Source organism: Jaculus jaculus, chromosome 7 (genome assembly GCF_020740685.1).
Source record: "Jaculus jaculus isolate mJacJac1 chromosome 7, mJacJac1.mat.Y.cur, whole genome shotgun sequence".
Lineage (NCBI taxonomy): Eukaryota > Metazoa > Chordata > Mammalia > Rodentia > Dipodidae > Jaculus > Jaculus jaculus.
In genome coordinates this window covers 17325783-17347265 of record NC_059108.1, presented here as the reverse complement: position 1 = coordinate 17347265, position 21483 = coordinate 17325783, and the positions used below count along the sequence as shown (strand labels likewise).

General features: G+C 38.9%; 1 protein-coding gene and 1 non-coding gene across 6 annotated transcripts in view; one reads left to right on the top strand and one right to left on the bottom strand.

Moving 5' to 3' along the window:
* The window catches only part of Nbea (neurobeachin), a 563720-nt gene that overhangs the window by 336288 nt on the left and 205949 nt on the right, over positions 1–21483 (bottom strand). The window lies entirely within an intron of this gene.
* LOC123462431 lies at positions 8076–8182 on the top strand. Its single transcript, XR_006638253.1, has one exon. It is a non-coding gene; the product is annotated as a U6 spliceosomal RNA (small nuclear RNA).

The window sequence follows — 21483 nt, the reverse complement described above, 5'->3', positions numbered from 1 at the left end:
TCCCATGATAAAGTTCTGCATGCACATGACCACCACTACCATCAGCTACCTAAATACCCTAGGACACAGTCCTTGTCAATTATGTCCACACCCCAAACCACAGGTAACGAATGACTGCTTCACTTTCTACTGTAAATAATTTTGATGGAAGCACTATAAAATTAGTGTTTTATGAAAGTGTACACTATACATTTTTTTTAGATTGGCTTCATATTCTCTGCCTAACATTTCAGAAATTGATGCATTTTGCTATGGGTGTTATTTCATTTATTTTTATAGCTATCATAGGAAAATCAAAGTATTTACAGTTTATTTCTTGCCACATGCCATTGACTATAGTTATGATTATAGAAGTTGCTTATAGATTCTGTAAATGTCTTTCTATATACCAATGTTCGCACTACTCATCAAAATCAACTATAAATGTGTTTTCTTTAAAACCACATACTTATGTTTTAAGTGCCTTTACCATTTTATACAGTAAGCCAGTATTGTCCTTAGTCCTAAACATATAAGTTCATCTTTAATTAAGTTTTAATTTCTCCTCTGCTATCTGTATCTCTGAACCTGAGTAAATTAGTCAGGATCTTGAGTAAAATGTTAACATACGCCTGGTGTGGTGGTACGTGCCTTTAATCCCAGATCTCTGGAGGCAGAGTTAACAGGATCACTGGGAGTTCCAGGCAAGCCTAGGACTACAAAGTGAGTTCCATGTCAGGCTGGGATGTATTGAGACCCTACCTCAAAAAAAGAAAAATGTGAACATAGAGTCTACTAAATCCCATGCCTTCTCCCCAGTCTCACCCAACCTTTCACTTCTAAATACAACAGTACTGTTTTTCACAAATTTCAAAGTGAGGTTTGTTCATTTACAGCCTTCTTTTTCTGAATTTTTCTTATGAAGATTTTTAACTTTAAGAATTTATGAGTTGGGCTGGAGAGATTGGTTAGTGGTTAGGGCACTTGCCAGCAAAGCCTAAGGACCCTGGTTCAATTATCCAGGACCCACTTAAGCCAGATGCACAAAGGGGCGCATGCATCTGGAGTTCATTTGCATAGGCTGGAGGCCCTGTTAGGCTCATTCTCTCCCTCTCTCTCCCTCAAATAAATAAATAAATAAAGTTTATCAAAAGAATTTATGAATTAATTAGCACGAGAAAATAACACTGAATGTATATCCACATACTGAAATACTTGCCCCCCTTGTTTAATTTTTATGTATGCAAATTTTCAGCTGATACCATTAGCTGTTGCTAAAAGAAAATGTTTCTAATAGTTTCAACAATATAAACCTGCCAATAATGTATTTTTTGACGTCTAACAAAAGTCTGTATGTCCCATTCATATTTTAAGACTATGTCAAACAGAATGGATTGCTTTTCTTCAGTATTTTAAAGATTTGTCCCTTATATTTTCTTTTGTATACCTTCTGATCATCTTTACGTAATGTGCTTTGTTTTGTAGTGTTGAGGAATAAACTCAACACTCACATATTTAGGTCATTGTCTGCAATCGATCAATACTCTTCAAGATATGTTTATTGAAACAACAAGAAAAAAAAAAAACCCTGGAAAAGTATGAACAATGCTAATGCTATTCAGGAGCAAGAGCCAAGAAGAATTTCACAGTTTTCTAGATTACCCAAGAGGACTATGCTGGAACTTTTATTTATTTTATTTTACTTTATTATTGTTATTTTGGTTTTTCAAGGTAGGGTCAAATTCTAGCCCAGGATGACCTGGAATTCACTCTGTATTCTCAGGGTGGCCTTGAACTCAAAGCGATCCTCCTACCTCTGCCTCCCAAGTGCTGGAATGAAAAGTGTGTGTCACCACACCTGCCTTGGAAGTTTTTATTATTGTCTGTTTTTAACAGAATTTATTTAATCCCAATTTAATATTTTGTTTTGAGGAAGGGAACACTAGACTACAACTTGCTCTGTACATCTGGGTACGCTTCAAACTCAAGAGATTCTCCTACCTCAGCCTCTCAAATAATGGGATTAAAGAAATATGTAACCACACTTGGCTCAAAAGTTAATGTTTTTTTAGACTTTTTTTGTTGTAGTACAATAAAAATAATCCAAAATTTACCATTTGAGCCATTTTTAAGGATACAAGTGAGTAGTGCTTAGTACATAATGTTATGAAACTTAACCAGTGTATAGTTCCATTATCTTTCATCTGGAAACAAATCAATTTTTTAATTAAAATAATGTATTCATTCATTCATTCATTTGCAAGGAGAGACAGACAGTAAGTGTCCCAGGCCCATCTTGCCAATGCAAACAAATTCCAGGTACATGTACTACTTTGTGCATCCGGCTTTATATGGGTACTGTGGAACTGAACCCAAGACAGGCTTTGAAAAGTGTCTTTAGCCACTGCTGCATTTCCCCAGCCTGAAAGCCTAAAGTTTTTGTTCTCATTAAACCATATTTTGCATGTTCTCTCTTCCTGACCTCTTGGTGAGCAGTATGTTCTGTCCTTTACTCTGACTATTCTAAGGCTCTCACACTTGTCCTTTTTTGACTGGCTTGTTAGAATTTATCACATTTCCAAGACTGATGTTTTATCATGTGTCAGAATTTCTCTTCTCAAGACTGGATTTCCATTGTTAGCATTCACCACATGGTGCTGACCCATTTACAGCCCATCAATAGACACTCCACTGCCTTCATGGCTCAGCTGCTGTGTCTAAGGACAGTGCACGGGGATCTCTTTGAGACTGCTTACAAACTCTCGGGCACATATGCAGAGTTAACTGGTGGAGCACTGAGTCATTCTAGTTTTCATTTTTTTGGGAATCACATGCTACTTTTCTTTTCAGTTGTAACATTTTATATTTCTACAAACAATATACATTGTTTTTCCTTCTCCCATAATATCTTTGTTTCTCTTTTCCATTCCTCCCTTCCTCCCTTTCTTTTCTTTCCCTGTTGATATTTAGACATTTTCACAATAAAAACATGCCCCATTGTGTTTTAGAATACCATTTTTTTAAAAATATTTTACTTTTTTATTTATTTGAAAGAGAGAGGCAGGGGAGGAAGAGGCAGAAAGAAAGAGAGAAAGGGCACACCAGGGACTCCAGCCACTGCAAACGTACTCCAGACACGTGCCCCTGTGCATCTGGCTTACATAGGACCTGGGGAATTAAACCAGGGTCCTTAGGCTTTGCAGGCAAACACCTTAACCGCTAAGCCATTTCCCCAGCCCTGGATAACATTTTTTACAGAGTGTTTTATTTTTATTTATTTAACAGAGAAAGAGGAGCGAGCGCACATGCAAGAGAGAGAATGGGTATGCCAGAGCCTCCAGCCCCTGCAAACGAACTCCAGATGTATGTGACCCCTTGTGCATCTGGCTAACATGGGTCCTGAGGAATCAAACCTGGGTCCTTTGGCTTTGACAGCAAATGCCTTAATTGCTAGGCCATCCCTCCAGCCCTTGAATAACATTTTTTATGATGAGGGTCTGTGAGTTCTAATTTGTGACTGTCAGCCATGTTTCAGTGTCTGGGTATCTATTGATTGGAGTCATTTTTTTTATTTGGGCTGTTTAATATGCTAATCGTGATTCTCTATACAGTCTGGATATTAATGCCTTAGTGGAAACAATGTTTGCAATACTCCTTCTATGAGTGTCTTTTAACTTTCTTAATAGTTTTCTTCTTTGGTCTGGGCCTTTAAAAATTTTGTTATTGATTTTCTTTAATGAAAAAAATTTGGTGTTCTTAAACCCTCTTACACCAGCTTCAAATCTGCTGAGGGGCTTCAGTAGGGCTATGGGTATCCATTGTGGAGACCAAGAGGCTTCATTCAGTCTGGGGAGGGCGGAAACAGTGCCTCAGACAACTCTCATCCACCATGAGGCTTTGACGATCTTTCTGGCCCCTCTTGTGCAATGCTTCCTGAGTCTTGGCATACAAAGTAGGGGTCTGGTTTAGTAGCCTCTGTATCTCAGTTTTATTGTGGTTTGCGTGACCAGTGTCTGTCTCCATCTCCCTGGAACTGGTTTTCAGGGTAGTTGTGAGAACCATGTTCATGTCACTGCTTCCTCTGTACTGATTTCTGGGCCCTGGCAGATGAGGTGGAGGTGACTCATCTCACAGCAGGCAGCTGGTTCTCTATTCTTGTGGTAGTGATGTATCCTAGTTCTCCCCAACATTCGCCACTGTCTATTCCACAAGTGCAGGGCTGCAACAGAAACTTCGCTCAGTAGTAGTCTGTGATACATTTGATTCACAAAAAAAAACTCCATGAGGTTTTCCTTTTTAATTTTCTGTATCACTGGTTTACATTAAGGGAGTCACTTCCAAACTCAACACAATAAAAATTACACATAATTTGATGAAAGAAAATATTTTTTACAGTAATATGGGAGATTGTATGCTCAAATATCAGCAAGAGTCTTTAAAAACAATAAAGATTAAATATGAAAGTATATTCAAACACTTCTTATTGTGGTGGTGGGAATCTGATGTATCCCATCAACTCATGTATCTGAATGCTTGGATAACAGCTGGTGGCAATTAGTGAGGTGGAGTCTTTGAAGAGGGGTGTTGTTGGGGTGGGCTTGGAAGAGCTACAGCCCCCCCTCCTTTGCTCAGCTCTGGCTCACTCTCCGGCTTCCATGTTCTACCTGTTGTGGCAGAGGTGATGTCTGGCCTCAGCTCATGCTATGCTTTCCCTTCCCATCACGGATCTTCTCATTGAGACTGTAAGCCAAAATATAAAATTTCCTTCCATCAGCTGCTTTTGGTCCTCTGCTTTATCCCAGCAGCAAAGAGGTAACTATAACAGAAAATTTGTACAAGTGGATTGAGGTTAATGTTGCTAGAAACCTGACTGTGTGCCTTCTGGCCTTTGGAATTGATTTGTGGGAGGAATGTGGAAGAATTTGAAAGACCATTGCAGTGCTGTAAGTACAGCGTGATCAACTCGTGAGTGTTGTTGGACTGTGCACGCTTGGCTTATGCAGAGCTCTAGGCTGAAGCTACAGGCAGTCTGGGCAAGAAGCTAGCTGTGCTGTTCCTATGTCCTGAGAACCTGAGTGGGCTTCAGTCTAGTAACGGACTGACATGAGCAAAAGGACACTGCACAGGAAAAAAATGAAAGTTTAGGGCTACAGACAGCAGGTTGGTCCAGTTTTAAATTGTCTGAGAGATTATCAGCAATGAGCCAGGGCCAGCAGTTCTGTATTGGAACAGCAGGAAGAATGCTGGTTCTTGAAAGGAGGGGGAAAGAATATTGAATGTGGGTTCCTGCTCTTCAAATATGGCTTTGTTCCCAAAATTTGCACTAACAAATCTGGTAGCCTACCTGGTACTATAGGAGTATAACACTGTAGAAAAGAGTCACTGGATTTCCATACAGTTTATTTTGGGGACATGCCCACTAGGCAATGTGAGGCAGGGAATCCCTATGTGGAGACCTGATGGAGCCATGAGGATGAACTGTGATTTGCAGTGGAGACCTAGGGTTTTATTAGTTTGCAGTACTATAGATCATCCACTGAGGAGAGCTGCTGGCTGGGGATGGAGTCTTCTCTGGGCTGGAGGCAGTCCACATGGAGATACTGAATTGGAACCCCAGAGACGTCATCACTGGTCACAAGCATCTGTTAAACATGCTCTCACAAGTATCTAAATGTGCCTTTTCTTCTCATGGTGACAGTATTTTACTCTAGACTGAAATAAACAAACCGTAGCCTATGTAATAAATATATTCCTCAGTATTTATATGAGTAGTGATTTAAGAACAGATTATGTAGTTTCAAAGAGTTACAAAACAGAAAATATACACCCCTCCCACACAAAAGAATATGTGATAAATATATTGGTCCAGAATTTAGGCCTTTAATGAAAATGTTTACACACACAGTTGATTCATATTTCTTCTGAAATTATTAAATATTAGAAAATGTAAATATGCTTAGCTCCAGTAAATAAAAATTAGCATTGGACAAATGTGAAAACCTGGGATGCTGCTGACAATTTGATTTTGGATGACATAAAGCTTATGGCTTCAGTTTTACACTGAATGAATTACTCATTCACAGAAAAAAGTTGGGGAATGTTTCTTTTCTGTATAGAACTTCACTGAATTTATGTTGTAAGGTTTGTATAGTTTAGTTCTTTAATTTACATAATACCAAACAGCCCAGTGGTATATTTAAATTTCAAGCTAGTAACACTATAAAAGGTAGAAAGTAGTTTTTCATTATTCTTTTTATCATCATTAGAGTAATTTTAAAACATAGTTCACCCTTTATACTCAATTATTTCTAAGTATTTTTCCACTAGTTATCTGTATACCTCGTCAAGTTTCATTCCAGCTCTCCTAAATCCTGTTGTACTTAAAAAAAACCTCAGGGAACTTTGAAAATAACTTAAAATTACAAAAACATAAATATTTGAAGACTCAAAAATTTTGTCATCAGACATGCAGTATTTATTAAACTGCTACGCATTATTAAAATAAACTTTCTTATAAGTTGTGAAAAAAGCTGAGACACTATATTACCTTCATGGTTCATGTATAGAATTAAATGTTATATAAAAAAAGTTAGAAGTATTTTAGATACTGGCAGAGTTAGCAAGACTAAAACAGAAAATTTGCCCTCATGTCAAAAATAATGACTAAGGGCTAAAGGGATAGTTAGCAGTTAAGGCATTTTCCTGCAAAGCCAAAGGACCTTAGTTCAGTTCCCCAGGACCCACATAAGCCAGGTGCACAAAGTGGCATATGTATCTGGAGTTCATATGCAGTGGGTGGAAGCCCTGGCATGCCTTTTCTCTCTCTCTCTCTCTCTCCCCCTCCCCTTTTTCTCTCTCAAATAAATAAAAATAAAATATTTTTAAAAAATGACTATTGTGAACTTGACTTACAAGAATATGCTTTATATAAAAAATGTTAGCAACTATAACTTACCTGCTACAATTCTGTCCTTTATTTTCAGGATTTATTCCTACTTATCTCTCTATATATATCTACCTCTGTTTCTTTCTCTTTTCCTGTCCCTCTCCTTTTTGAAGTGACAGCACACTGCAAAATTCAATTTTATTCAGTGAAGTGATAATAAGCACAACAGTATCGTTGTGCCAGTAAAGTGCAGCACTGAGTAGAAAGCTGTTTGGGACTTCAATAATCAGACTCTGTACTTTTTTACCCATGAAAGCCAAGCACACAGAAATAGGACGAAGAACATTTATTATGTAATAATTCTGAAGACCTAATAGTACTGGTGACTGAGATGTAAGATGGCATTTGCCACTTTTTATTTTGTTTTTTTTTGAAGTAACAGGTAATACTAAATTAATAAAGTAACATATCATAATTCTATTAAATTATTACTTACATAATATTTCTATACAGAGAAAAATTTAACTTAGTTTTATATTGCAAAAATAAAATGTTCTGAGCTGGATAGATGGCTTGGCCATTAAAGGGCTTGCCTACAAAGCCTAATGACCTCGGTTTGAGTCCCTAGTACCAACATAAAGCCAGATGTAGAACGTGGCACATGCATCTGGGTTTTGTTTGCAGTAGCTGGAGGCTTTGCTGCACCCATTCTATATCCCTCTACCCCTCTGCTTGCAAATATACAAATAAAAGTAAAATAAATTGAAAAATTAAGTGTTAATATAAACATTAATAAAGAACAAGGCCAAGAATCCAGTTCAAATACTTCTTATTGATTTGAAACTTTATATATGACACCCCACAGCACAGTTTATAAACATGGAATAAAGTTCCTACCAAATATTATCCCAATTTGGAACACTAAAAAAATTAGATATAAATTTTAAACTCAACCATTGTGAGCAAGACAATAAAGATAATTATGTATTTTTAACCTTGAAAAACATATTTCAAGAATTTAAAAAGCAATCTAAAGGGATTATATTTATTAGTTCTGTTATTTAAAGGAACAAAAAACTACAGGAACTTATGTAAATATTTTTGAGGGATTTATGTCATAATTTTAATGGCCTAAGAATTTTATAAGGAGAATACTGCCTGTAACAATTTTGACTAGAATTGAAATAAATGTTAAAAAAGTATCTCATGTGTGCTCACTTTCGCAGCACATATACTAAAATTGGAATGATACAGAGAAGATTAGCATTGCCCCTGAGCAAGGATGACATGCCAATTTTTGAAGCGTTCCATATTTTAGAAAGAAAAAAAAGTTATCTTATATAGGAAAAAAAGTTTTCATATTTATTATTGTAATAACTTCCTGAAAAATGAGATCATGTTCATCATTAGTTTCAGCTAATCAGAAAACTAGATATAGAGCTATAGAAGAAATGTAGAAAAATACAGGGCATAAATACCCTGGGTTGGATAAACAATTGTCTGTGGGGACTACTTCCAATGTGAGGTCCCCTTAGATCATCATTTGTTTTCTCATAGCAGGCCACAAACTGATTTAATAACCACCAAAAAAAAAAAAAAAAAAAAAAAAAATCCACCAGTATGGAGCACGAGGCTGGCCTAGAGTTCACAAAGACCTTCCGACCTCGGCTTCCCATGTGCGGGCCTAAAAGTGTGTGTGACCCACACCTGGTTCAGGGTATTAACTCTTACCAGCACCTGGTTTACAAGTGGTTTCTCCTTTTTCATAGATTTCCTTTATGCTTTCCTTGAAAGTGTCTTACAAGTGCACAGACTTTTATGCTTTTCTGTAAAATTAAATTTCAAGGTAAATCTTTAGTTCAATTTCTGTTTTTCTTATTGCCTATGCTTGTAGTTACACCTAAGAAATCACTGCCAAACTCAGAAACATGATACTTTCTTTCCCCGTTTTCTTCAAAAGTGTTTGTACAGATTTTTTATAAAACTAAATTCTTTTATTTTTAAAAAATCTTTATTTGAGAGAAAGGGGTGGGGGAAGAGAATTGGTGCAACAGGGCCTTCAGCTACTGCAAACAAACTCCAGATGCGTGTGCCACCTTATGCAACTGGCTTGTGTGGGTCCTGGGGAATCGAACCTAGATCCTTAGCCTTCACGGGCAAATGCCTTAAGTGCTAAGGCATCTCTCCAACCCCATATAGATTTTTAAATATTACATTATGTCTGTAATGAATACTTGCTTGGCTCAACTTCATTTTTTCTTTTTTTAAAATATTTTATTTCAGGCTGGAGAGATGGCTTCGCAGTTAAGCACTTGCCTGTGAAGCATAAGGACCCCAGTTCAAGGCTCCATTCTCCAGGACCCACATTAGCCAGATGCACAAGGGGGTGCACACATCTGGAGTTTGTTTACAGTGGCTGAAGGCCTTGGCACAGCAATTCTCCCTCTCTCTCTCTCTATCTGCCTCTTTTTCTCTCTCTGCTGCTCTCAAATAAATAAATAAAAATGAACAAAAAAATTTTTTTATTTTATTTCTATTTATTTATTTACTTCACAGAGAAAGAGGGAAAGAGAGAGAGAACTGGGTGCGCCAGGGCCCCCAGCCACTGCAAACGAACTCCAGATACATCACTCCCTTGTGCATCTGGCTATTGTGGATCCTGGGGTATCAAACCTGGGTCCTTTGGCTTTTCAGGTAAGTGCCTTAACCACTAAGCCATCCCTCCAGCCCCATTTTTTTTCTTGTATGTGGATATGAGGCATTGTTGATGTTGTTATGTAAGAATGTCCTGTTCCCTAAATGGTCTTGGTATGCTGACTATCATTTGATCAGATACAAGGGTTTATTGCTGGGCCACTGGGTTTCTTCAGTTGTTTGATGTCTTTCTGTCTGCCAGTACAACACAGTTTTGGTTACTGCAGCATTTCAAGAAGCTTTCAAATGAGGAAGTTTGCACCATTCATCTTTTTCTATCATTTTCTAAGTTTTTATTATTTGAGTCCCTTAGGATTCCATATGAATTTTATAATAGCTTCCCCTTTTTCTTCAAGTATGATTGGAATCATGACAAGACTACAATAAATCACTCTGGGTGCCACTGACCAACACTACTCCAAAATGACATTGTGCAGTACTGGCATTTTAACCATATGAGTGGTCAAGTCCATGAACACCAAGGTTGTTCCAGATTGTGTAATGTCTTTCATTTCAGTGATGTTTTACAGTTTCCAGTGTACAGCTATTTCAGCATCTTTGCTTACCCCAAGCATCATATTAGTCTACATTGTCAACAGAATTGCTTTTGGTTTCCCTTTCTGTTTAGTGACAGAGCACAAAAACAGGGCTGATTGCAGATATCAAATTTGTACCCTGCAAGTCTGCAGTTATTTATGTTACTTCTGACACACAGTTGAACGACTTTTTAAGAATATTATATGGGAAGAGGTAACTGCACTTCTCCAATTTATAAATCATCATGCACAAATGTGCCGACTGTCAAGTACAGATGCTATGAGTGAGGTCCCCTCCCTTGTAGCAGTAATTAAAGGGGAAGACTTCCACATGGTTACTACTGCTTATTGCTGTTACTTCTGGACATATCATAGGAAGCCTTTATTACATCACATCAGCTTCTCTCGTTTTGTTTTGGTCCGGTCTGGCTTGGTTTGATTTTTGGAGGTAGGATCTTGCTCTAGCCCAGGCAGACCTGGAACTCACTATGTAATCTCAGGCTGGCCTCAAGCTCACAGTAATCCTTGCATCTCTGCCTCCTGAGTGCTGGGATTAAAGGTATGTGTCACCACACCCAGCAGATAGCTTCATTCTTTTCTTGGCTTTCTGATCAATTTTTATCATGAAAGGATGTTAAATTCTGTCAAAGCATATTTCTGCATCAATTGAGATGATTATGTAAGAAAGCAATGGGCAGTTTTCTACATGTTTGTGTATGGTATGTGTACATTTGTGGTGTGTGTGCGTTGTGTGTGTGTTGTGTGTGTGCAAGACAGAGGTCAGTGTTGGAAGTCTTCTTCACATTCTCTATACTTTATTTATAAGGGTCTCTCACTGAACGTGGAGCTCACCAATTTGCCCACAGTAGATAGCCAACGAGCTTCAGAAATGGTTCTGACTCTATGTCCCCAGCTTCTACACTGGTGTTGAGGATCAGGCAGCAAGCACTTCACCAACTGAGCCACTTGCCCATCCCTCTCTTTTGTTGACACAGGGACATTTCTTACACCATTTAGAGATTGTCTTGGTGCAGGAAAAATGCCACATTAATCATGCTGGCTTAAAGAATCAGGGTCTTCTCAAAGGCTTTCTGGATACACATATTCTCTGGACCTGAGTGCACGCTGGTCATAAGTACAGTTATTAAAATACCACCATGTCCCTACAAGTTACAACTGCTTTTTCTCAGAAGACTTGATTAGAACACTCCTTCGGTTACACTTTCGTGCCACCAGATTTTGGTCTGCAGTCTTTCAAATCTCTAATGTCACAGTGCTCACCACTTTTTCAGTAGCCTCCAATCTGGATTCCATATTATATACCAATTTTGATTACTTCTTACATCAACAAGACATTAGGCAAGTATTGTAGCGCTCTCAAGACAAGCTAGAACATCAAAAGCAAGTTCTACTATTTTTCTTACCAATGAAGAACTAGAAATTGTGTAGATTCCTCCTAACCATGAATGTCACTAGGCTCTGGAGAGATGATATGGGGAAACAATTAATTAAAATACAGAGGATTTCCTAATACTTTGAATGTGGATTTTTTACAATGTGTTTAGGTCCACACACATGCTTAAGTTTTTAAGGGATTCTACAAGGCTATTTTGACTTATACTTTTATTATTACTTTTAATTACAACTGAGTGGCTCTTCTTAGTCAACATCTTGCTGATACTGCTCTCAATTTCTTCATTTTAAATCAATCCTTTGATGAAAGAAATAATTTTATACATTGCATTTATCAAACCATGTACTTTTTTCTTTTATGTCTAATTCAAGAATCTTTTCACAGATATTTTCCTCATCTAAAACCTTTGATGTTTGACTTTTCAGCTATCCTGTCCATGACATTTTTGTACTAAGTGAAGTATGGATAATAACTCAATTATTTCTCTTTTCTGTTTAATTAACAAAATGGCTTTCCATTGATCTAGACACATTTACTGCACTGTTTATCTCTTTCTCATCAGTCTGCAATATAAACTGCCACATACTGTCCCCATATGTTTGTAGCGAGTCAATTGGGGTATTTATCATTCAGGGTATTTACTGTGAAGCACTGATCTGTCTGGGTCACTAACATACTGTTTTAATTACACAGAATTTTCAGCTTCAAAATTGTCTTTAAAATTTCTTATCCTTTTATTTTGCTACAGAAATATAAGAGATAGTTTGTTAAAATCCATAAAAATAATTTTAAATGTTTAAATTAAATTTTACTGTGATTGGTGGATTAACACAAACTAATATGAATACCTTTCTTTTTTTTTTTTTTTTTTTGAGGCAAGCCCAACAGGCTGGCCCTTTTTTATGAGAGACCAAAAAAGGGGGGGAGGATTGGTGCTCCAGGTCTCAAGCCACTAAACACAAGCTCCAGACATGTGGCCTGCCTTGTGTGCATGCACAGCCACGCTCAGGGGTCGCCTTGTGTGTCAGGCTTACTTGAGATCTAGGGAGTCAAAGCTGGGTCCTTAGGCGCTGCAGGCCAGCACCTTAACCACTAAGCCGGCTCGCTATCCTATATCAGGTGCTAATCTACTTCACCATTATTGAATACCTTCTTGATGAGCACACTGCCAAGTGAAGACACACACTTCGTCTTTATCAAATAACCCCTTGATGAGCAGCCTCCCAGGTGCTGGTCTCCTTCACCACTATTAAATACTCTCCGGAGGAGCACCTGTGATGGTTAAGGTGTTGTCTACTTGATCTGTTTAGTAATCCACAGAAATCCCTTTCAGGCGGGTCTCTGAGGATACATCCAGGAAGGATTAACTGATGGAGGAAGTCCTCACCCCAGAGGAGCCCTTCCCCGACAGAGGGCAGCCCTCTCAGAGGGGGACTTTCTATAAGGAAGCTCTGGGTGAAAAGAGCCCATTCCTTCCTCCCACTTGGCTGCTGGAGCTGGTCGCTACCTTCCAGCACAGACTGAGGACCAGCATGGACTGAAGACCGACATGGATGGAAACCCAGCGGCTCCTCAGGAACCTCCAGGCCTTCAGTGCGATCGGGACTGCTGAGGCCTCTGACCACGGGAACTGAGCAGCTACTGAGTTCCTTGATTCTAAACCTGCAACTGCTATTGGACTACCGTAAGCTAATCCAATAAATTCCCTTTTAAATATAATTCATTCAGTTCTGTTCCTCTAGAGAACCCTGACTAATACAGATTTTGGTACCAGAAGTGGTTCTAGAGAAACAGAATTGTAGGGATGTATTTATGTAGTGGGCTTTGTGCTACCTGGGATTAGCTTTCCAACTTCATTGCTACTAAAGGCCCTACTGGTGATAAAGAGAGCACTTTTACTGGAAATAAGGAGGGCAGTAATAATCCATCGTGTGGACTGTTTAAAGAACTCTTTGAGATAGATGTATTTGATGAACCTGAGTCATATCCTGTGAAGAGCAAGAATTTAGTGGCTCTGTATTTTAAACATTTGAATATTTGTGGAAAGGTAAGACAAATGATGAGGCCGGTTGGTTGTTTCTAGTATCTCTGGACAAGCTCGTGAAGAAGCAACTGAAGCTCATAAAGGAAATTTCCAAGCTTAAGACCCACATACATGATCTGAAGGTTTCTAAGGGAGCCGTGGAGGAGAGTCTCCTCTCTAGCCAGAACAGGGCTCAGATTGCAGAAAACCAAACCCAAGCTCTCACTGTGAGACTGGCTAACTTGCAACATAAACTCAAGTCCCAGCCTCACCAGCTATCAGAAGTTAAAGTGAGGGCACTGATTGGAAAAGAGCGGGACCCTGGGACTTGGGATGGGGATGTGTGGGAAGACCCTGAGGAATCTGGGGACACAGAACTCTCAGATTCTGAAGAAGTTGTTTTGCATGAAAATGTGACCTCCCCTCCCTTAGCAGCAGTTGTAGTCTCCACACCCTGAAGTAGTAGCCCCCCACCCTTGCCTGAGGTAATTAATCCCTCTTTGAGGAATCAGCAGGACGTGCTGGTACTTCTCAGTTCCCACCCATCTTCACCTCTCAGCCTATACCCAGCCAGAAGGCTAGGCAGGCCTCTAAAGGTGGGACAGAAAGTGTGACACAGGAGGAGGTGAGGTACACCCCTAAAGAACTTCAGGAGTTTTCTAACTTATACTGGCAGAAGCATGAGGAATATGTGTGGGAATGGATTTTAAGGGTGTGGGATGATGGAGGAAGGAATTTAAGATTAGATCAGGCTGAATTTACTAAAAAGGGCCACTGAGCAGAAATTTTAGATTTAACACTGCAGCTTGTGCAGCTGGAAGAGGTGCCAAGACTTTATCTGCTTGGTTGGCTGAAGTAGGGATCCAAAGATGGCCTACTGTGAATGAGCTCGAGCTGCCTGATATCCCTTGGTTTAACGTTGATGAAGGGATTAAAAGGCTCAGAGAACTTGGAATGCTGGAGTGGTCTTGTCAGGTAAACTCATTTTTGTCCCCACAATAATGGGAGCCTCCAGAAGATGTGCCCTTCGCTAAGACTGTAAGAAACAGATTTGTGAGGGGAGCGCCAGCACACTTACATAAAGTCTTTATATGAAGTCCCCCATCATTGGCTTTTTAGGTAAAGAAGACATCACAGTGGGAGCAGCAGTTGCTGCCATTAGGTGAGTTAGATGCAATGGGTCTTATTGGATCTCGGGGTAACAAGGGCCAATTAGCAAGGCTGAATCGCCAAAGGCTGGGTGAACATGCTTTTCATAATAGCAGCATAGGCAAAATTATGCACATAAAGGTATAACTTGTATGGACTTTTGGCACTGGCTGATTAATCATGGTGTTTCTAGAAGTCAAATAGATAAGAAGCCAACTGAGTTTCTTCTTGATCTGTATAAGCAGAAAAGTGCCAGAGCAAAGGAACATAAAGCCACTTTGCATTATAGCAACAGAGAATCAAGACCTCTTAATAGTTTCCAGACTTGAGCCAGTTTCTAGATCCTGAGCCCCTTGACTGAAGGGGTGGCTGGGTCTCCTTGAGGAAGGATCCCCCCCACAATCCCCAAAAGTTTTAATGTTAACCTTACTCCTATCCTTCCTCAGAGGGACCTGTGGCCTTTTGCTAGAGTAACTGTACACTGGGGAAAAAGAAATAATCAGATCTTCCAGGGCCTACTAGACACTGGCTCTGAACTGACATTGATCCCAGGAGACTCCAAACAGCCCATGGCCCTCCAGTTAAAGTAGGTGCTTATGGAGGTCTGGAGATCAATGAAGTTTTGGCCAATGAGAGACTGCCAGTGGGTGCAGTGGGCTCTGAACTCACCCTCTGGTTACTTCCCCAGTCCCAGAATGCATAACGGGGACAGACAGACTGAGGTGTTGGCAGCTTCTTCACCATTAGTAAATTATCTCTTCTAGGTGAGCACCCAACCAGGTGATGACCTATGTCACTGTGAAATTACTTCTAGATGAACATGCTACCAGGATGACATCCACCATTAGGGGCCTAAATGGTTCTGAAAGGTTTTTATAACCTATAGAGGGGCACTAGGGGCATGTCACTGTTAGATGAAGCATCATGGTGAAGTAGGTACTGACCTGCTCTAGGCTCTCAGTCCCATCCCAGAACCAGAGAGAAAACTTTTATTATAAAGTGCAACATAACTTCATAAAAACACATGAACAAAATTTTGGAGATAAGTAATCTCAGAACCACTGCAGAGCTAATGAAAGCTTTTCCAAATATCTCAAAGCCATCTGTGTGTCTTGTCTTAATTAAAACCCTTTTACTGTTTGTAATAAATTACTATACTTCTATAATAATAATTTTACAAACAACTGAGGCTTACTGATTACTTTTGGCATATCTTTTAAACCTCATTAAGATGTAGTATCCCTTTTCTACACACACACACCCACACACAAAAAAAAAAGAAAAAAAATTGTGCTGCAGTGTAAATTTTGCTGTCTGAATTCTAATGGTATGGTTCAATATGTTGGTTCTATAGGCGTGATTAGATACACATCCACTTTATTCATCCACTCAGTATTAACTGAAAATGGTATCTCTCCCATCTGGCTGTTGGTGTCTGTCTTATTGTGACATGGTCACCGCTGCTTAGATCTATTCTTTACAGGGTTTGAAATGATAATCTAACCCTAGGATCACTCTATTGTTTATGAATATTTTTGTAAGGAGAAAACAAACTCCACTATTTGTTTGATAATACAACTATCAGTCACAAATGGCAGACATAAAATGTATTATCAATGTTGCCGGGGCGTGGTGGCACATGCCTTTAATCCCAGCACTGGGAGGCAGAGGTAGGAGGATCACTGTGAGTTCAAGGCCACCCTGAGACTCCATAGTGAATTCTAGGTCAGCCTGGACTAGAGTGAGACCCTACCTCGAAAAACCATGAAAAAAAAAAGTATCATCAATGTTTGTCATCTTAGTTAATTTTTCCAGTTATTAAGCATCCTCCTTCAATGTACAATTTCCAATGCTGTATTTTATAATTTTTCACTAAATTAGTGATTAGAAGTGATTTTGGGGAGGGGGAAACTCAATTATCTGTACTCATTCTCATCTTTTCTTGTCTTTTTAATCATAAATTTTTGGTATTTATGAGGTACCTTCATTTCTCCTATGTTTCTCTTATGGCCCTTATCCACTAAGTTTATTAGTTATTTATTTCTTCTAACTTCATCTTCAACATTTTCTTTTTTTTAAATTTTTATTTATTTATTTATTTGAGAGCGTCAGACACAGAGAGAAAGACAGATAGAGGGAGAGAGAGAGAATGGGCACGCCAGGGCTTCCAGCCACTGCAAACGAACTCCAGACACATGCGCCCCCTTGTGCATCTGGCTAACGTGGGACCTGGGGAACCAAGCCTCAAACCAGGGTCCTTAGGCTTCACAGGCAAGCGCTTAACCGCTAAGCCATCTCTCCAGCCCATCTTCAACATTTTCTGAGTGTGCATGTGTGTGTGGAGGCAGGGCACATTTGGTGTTCCTTAGGCACCATCCATTTGTGAGACTGACCTGGGATGGGCAGATTAGGTTAGAGTGGCTTATCAGCAAGTCACAGGGATCCCCTGTCCATGTCCGCCCAGCTCTGGGATTACAGGTGAGCACTGCCTGTTGAGCCTTTCCCATTGGTTCACATGGGACTAAAGTAAGCTCAGTATGAACTACATCATCTCCCAGTTCTTGAAAATTATTTTCTATTTTGTTCATAGATCTTTTTTCATTTCTTTCATGACAGTTGTAAACTAATCATAATTAGGTTGTTCTTTCATATATTGGAATATTTTCTAATTTCTTTAAGTCCATTTAAAAACATCTTAGCTTTTTTCTCAAGTGGTTTCATTGTCAGAGGGGCTACTTTTTCTTATAATCTGTTTTTATAGTATCATATTAGAATTAAAATTCTATGTGTTAAGCATGTGACTCTATGTGTATTTCATTTTCCTGCACTTTCAGATAGCTTTTAGAAAGTATTTGATCTCCTAACTCCTCAGCATCTAGAAATACCACTTATGTTGTTCCAGATTGCTATAGTTTGGATTCTGTACATCTCCCAAGAACCTGTGGGTTAAAGGCTTTGCTACAAGCCCTTGGCTCTCTTGGGAAGTGATAAAACCTTTCCTTGAGGAAAGCGAGAGCACTGGCTGCACACCCATGGAGGAGCTTTTCGGACCATGGCCATGCTTGTCATTATCTTTGCTTCCCAGCCATCACTGGGCTCACATCTTCTCTGCATCAACCTCCCACGTCCTTACCACAGATCCAAAGGCCAGGGGAAAGAGGGAACCGAACTATGGACTGAACCCTCTGAAGCTGTAAAGGAATCTTTTCTCCCTTGTAGCTGTTCTAATTCTGTGTGTCACAGATATGTCACAGAGGTACAAAGCTAAGACACGTGCAATTTAAGGGATGATAAACCCTCACTCACACCTATGGCTCTTTGCCTTTTTGTATTTTCCCTGTGTTACTTCTGCCTTTCTGCTGCTCAGCATGGATTCAATTACAGAAGTTTCTCTTCAGTGCAGCCCTCTGTCCTAGAGGAGAAAGCTGGCTGATTAAATTCTCTCCAGGCCTGAAAGCTCTTGGCCATTTTGCCCTTACCCCAGACTTTTGGAGTCATCTGCTATCTGCTATACACAAGCTGCTGGCTTTTAATGGTGTTGTCAAATTGACCATCTTGTATTTCCAATAAGTATTCAGAGACCATACTCCTAAAAACCTCACTTGCTTCCCACTCCTTTCTTCCATGTATTTACCCATAGCATGTATATCACGTACTCACAAAACGTAAACAGTGCTTCTCAGGGCTCCTCTCTGTCCTGATGGAACAAGATACTGAAACTGACATTCTGAAAGCGCACACACCCTGGTGACATTTCCACATGAGCATGGATGGCTTATTGCTCCTTTATCTCTTATGAAAACTTCAGAATGGACATGTTCAAGATCTATTCCCCATCCTGGCAATATTTGTAAAGTTCAAACGTCACCCTGAGCTGTTTTCAGCTCTCCCTGAGAGAAGCCCAGTGTACTTGTCTGTGCTTCAGCAAACCACACGAATCTAACACTTCTGATTGCATATCATGTCCTCACTTTTGGTCATACGTGTTGACACTTGCAATCAACACCTACTCTAAGTAAAAATATATACATTAGTGGGCTGGAGAGATGGCTTAGTGGTTAAGCGCTTGCCTGTGAAGCCATACACACACATGCGCACACACACACACATCAGTTTATAAATTAAAGAACTTGGAATGAGAGGGAGTCAGGAAGCATTGTTAGGTAGTTTAGGGGTGACTGGGCTCCAAAGGTAAAAAGTAGAAATGTCCTTATGTCTGCTTTGCAATCTCTACTTCACTAGAAGTCAGAAGACTCTCCTCTTATCTCTTGACTAAAGGAGTTCCCTAGACTTATTTTCCCATAAACAATCTGAGAACCTCCTAGAAAGGAGGACCCCTTCCCTAGAATTTAAATGTGATCCTGGTATTGTCGTTCATTAAGCTCACCCCAAAACTTGGCTTCATGGCTAGCCACTCCAATCAGCTCTCACTAGGGCCCACAATATCCTAAAGGTAAAACCCTTCACAATAAGGTCATACATAGATGCTTACCAGGTGAGCAGGCATCTTTTACTGGCTATTCATTCCTCCTGAACTTCTGGTCCTGGTAAGCCTCCTGTTGTCTCAGCCCACAAAACCAGATTACAGAACTCTCTTAAACCAAGTAAAATAAAGAGCAAACAACTACACCTCCTTGGCTAATTCCAAGAGAAATACCAAAAGCTAACTCAAAACAGCTAATGTTAATGAGTAACCATACAAGATCTTAGCTCCAATGCTCTAGAATCAACATGATAATAAACTTAACAAAACTTGATGAATAAAAGTGACATCACTTTGCATTCACAAGAGTATAGACAATAAAAACTAACAATGACTAATTACCATAAAAAATCCTGAGCAATTATATGTGTACAGTAAGAAAAGTAAATATAAAAAATCAAATGAAGATACAATTCATATGTATTTTCTGATTACTTGAATTTTTAAAGTTTCTTCTATTTTCCTAAAACATGAACATTTCTTCACTTAAATTCAGTTTTATTTCTGCCATACACTTCTGTGTCATGAATTCAAAAGCCATGAGGATTTATTTATCAACAGCAATATTTTAAGCAGAAATATTCAATAGCTAAGGTAATGATGTGTTTATCATTTGTCTCAAGTTCTTCACAGCAGCTTGGCAGTCTTTTCTTCTTAATGGGAATCACATGTTGCATGTGGAGAGAGGTGGAGGGATGAAGTATGAACATGAGTGCACTGAGCACATGCCCATGGCTAGAATGCAGAGGTGTACTATGCAGAGCATGTGTCTTGCATATCAAGGATTTCAGCCACAACAGAAAAAGACACAAAGGAGACAAGGTAAAAGCATGCATGTCTACAGGCTAGGATGAGAGCAATCTAGACTGAACATTGGACAAACACAGTAGGAAACTCATACATATTAGTAGATCGGTATCAGAAGTTGTTTATCAAAGAACCTAGCTTTCAAACTTTACCTCTATCAAAACTTGTCAGTAACAAAAAAAAAAAAAAAAAAAGAATTTCTGGTATGGGGGACAAGGGAAGACTGAATGCTTTCACATAATAAACTGTACCTTGGGCAGTGGCAACACAAATACAGAAGCACTAACTGTACAAGTAGTGCACAGGCAGAGACCACAGAAGTGCAGGGGGAACGTTGGGCTCATGAGTTGGGTTCATCCTCTATCAGTGGACTCAAAGTGGGAGCATCATTTGGTGGAGGAAAATGCAGGAAGAGAGTTCCATGTGGAAGGAACAGGTGAAAAGAAATAGAGGATGGGGCCTAATCTGCTTACATGTTTAAGAAATGTCTTCCACCAGAGGATGGAGACTAGTGGAGACTGGAAAGGAGAGATAAAACCAAATTCTGAGACACATGAGCTTCTTTCTGTTATGCAAAAATCTTTTTTAGGTATTTGGATTATATAATCAGCAAAAGGGGATTGTCACTGTTTTTTGCCAAGTAATGACATTAAAAAAAATTCACAACCAAAAATTTTCCGTTTGCTATTATTCTGTTATAATGAAATGTCACTTTAATATAAGTAAGGAAAGACATGACTATTATTATATCCAGATAGTTTTAAAAATTTGATATATTAAAATTCTTTGAATGTAGTAAAGTCATAACATAGAAGTATATTCAGCCAGAGAATCACAAGGTGAACAAAACATATTTTAGTTCTAATATTTTGGCTCTAGAATAGTCAGGATTAAAAAAAGTACAGGTTTATTTTTATGAACTGGTATCAGTGAGAGGGGCCTACTGTTCATACTCTTTCAAGAGAATTAGTACTTGTGGAAAAGTTCCAGAAGTCCCCAAAACATTTTTCACTTAGCAATTTCTTATACTTTCCCTCTGTGCTGATGAAAAGATTAGAAAAAGTCCAGGTGTTCTGCTTGGAAAAAAAAATTTGGACAGGATGGTAAACATGGGAATATTTTTGTCCAACTTAGAGCAGTTAAAAAGATTTAAGTAATTCTTTAGAACTACAAATTATTACATATGTCCCTTAAGATCTAATACTGTGACCTCTGTAACAACCTACTACCCAAATTCCACCTCGGATTTGACTACTGGAAAACGTAAGTGTGTAATATGTGATGTAGTTTTAACAATACAAGACCTATTATATTTTATTACCAACTTTCCCCTTTATTTTATTTTCTACTGACTAGTATTTATAAGTCTCTATAAATTTTAGAAAAAGTCATATAAAAATACAGAAAAAATAAGCTTTTCTCTTACAGGGAATGAAGAAACATTTCAAGACTGTTTTTAAATTGTTTATTGAAAACTTTAAATGAAAAAGTACAGTGTTACAGAAAATATGG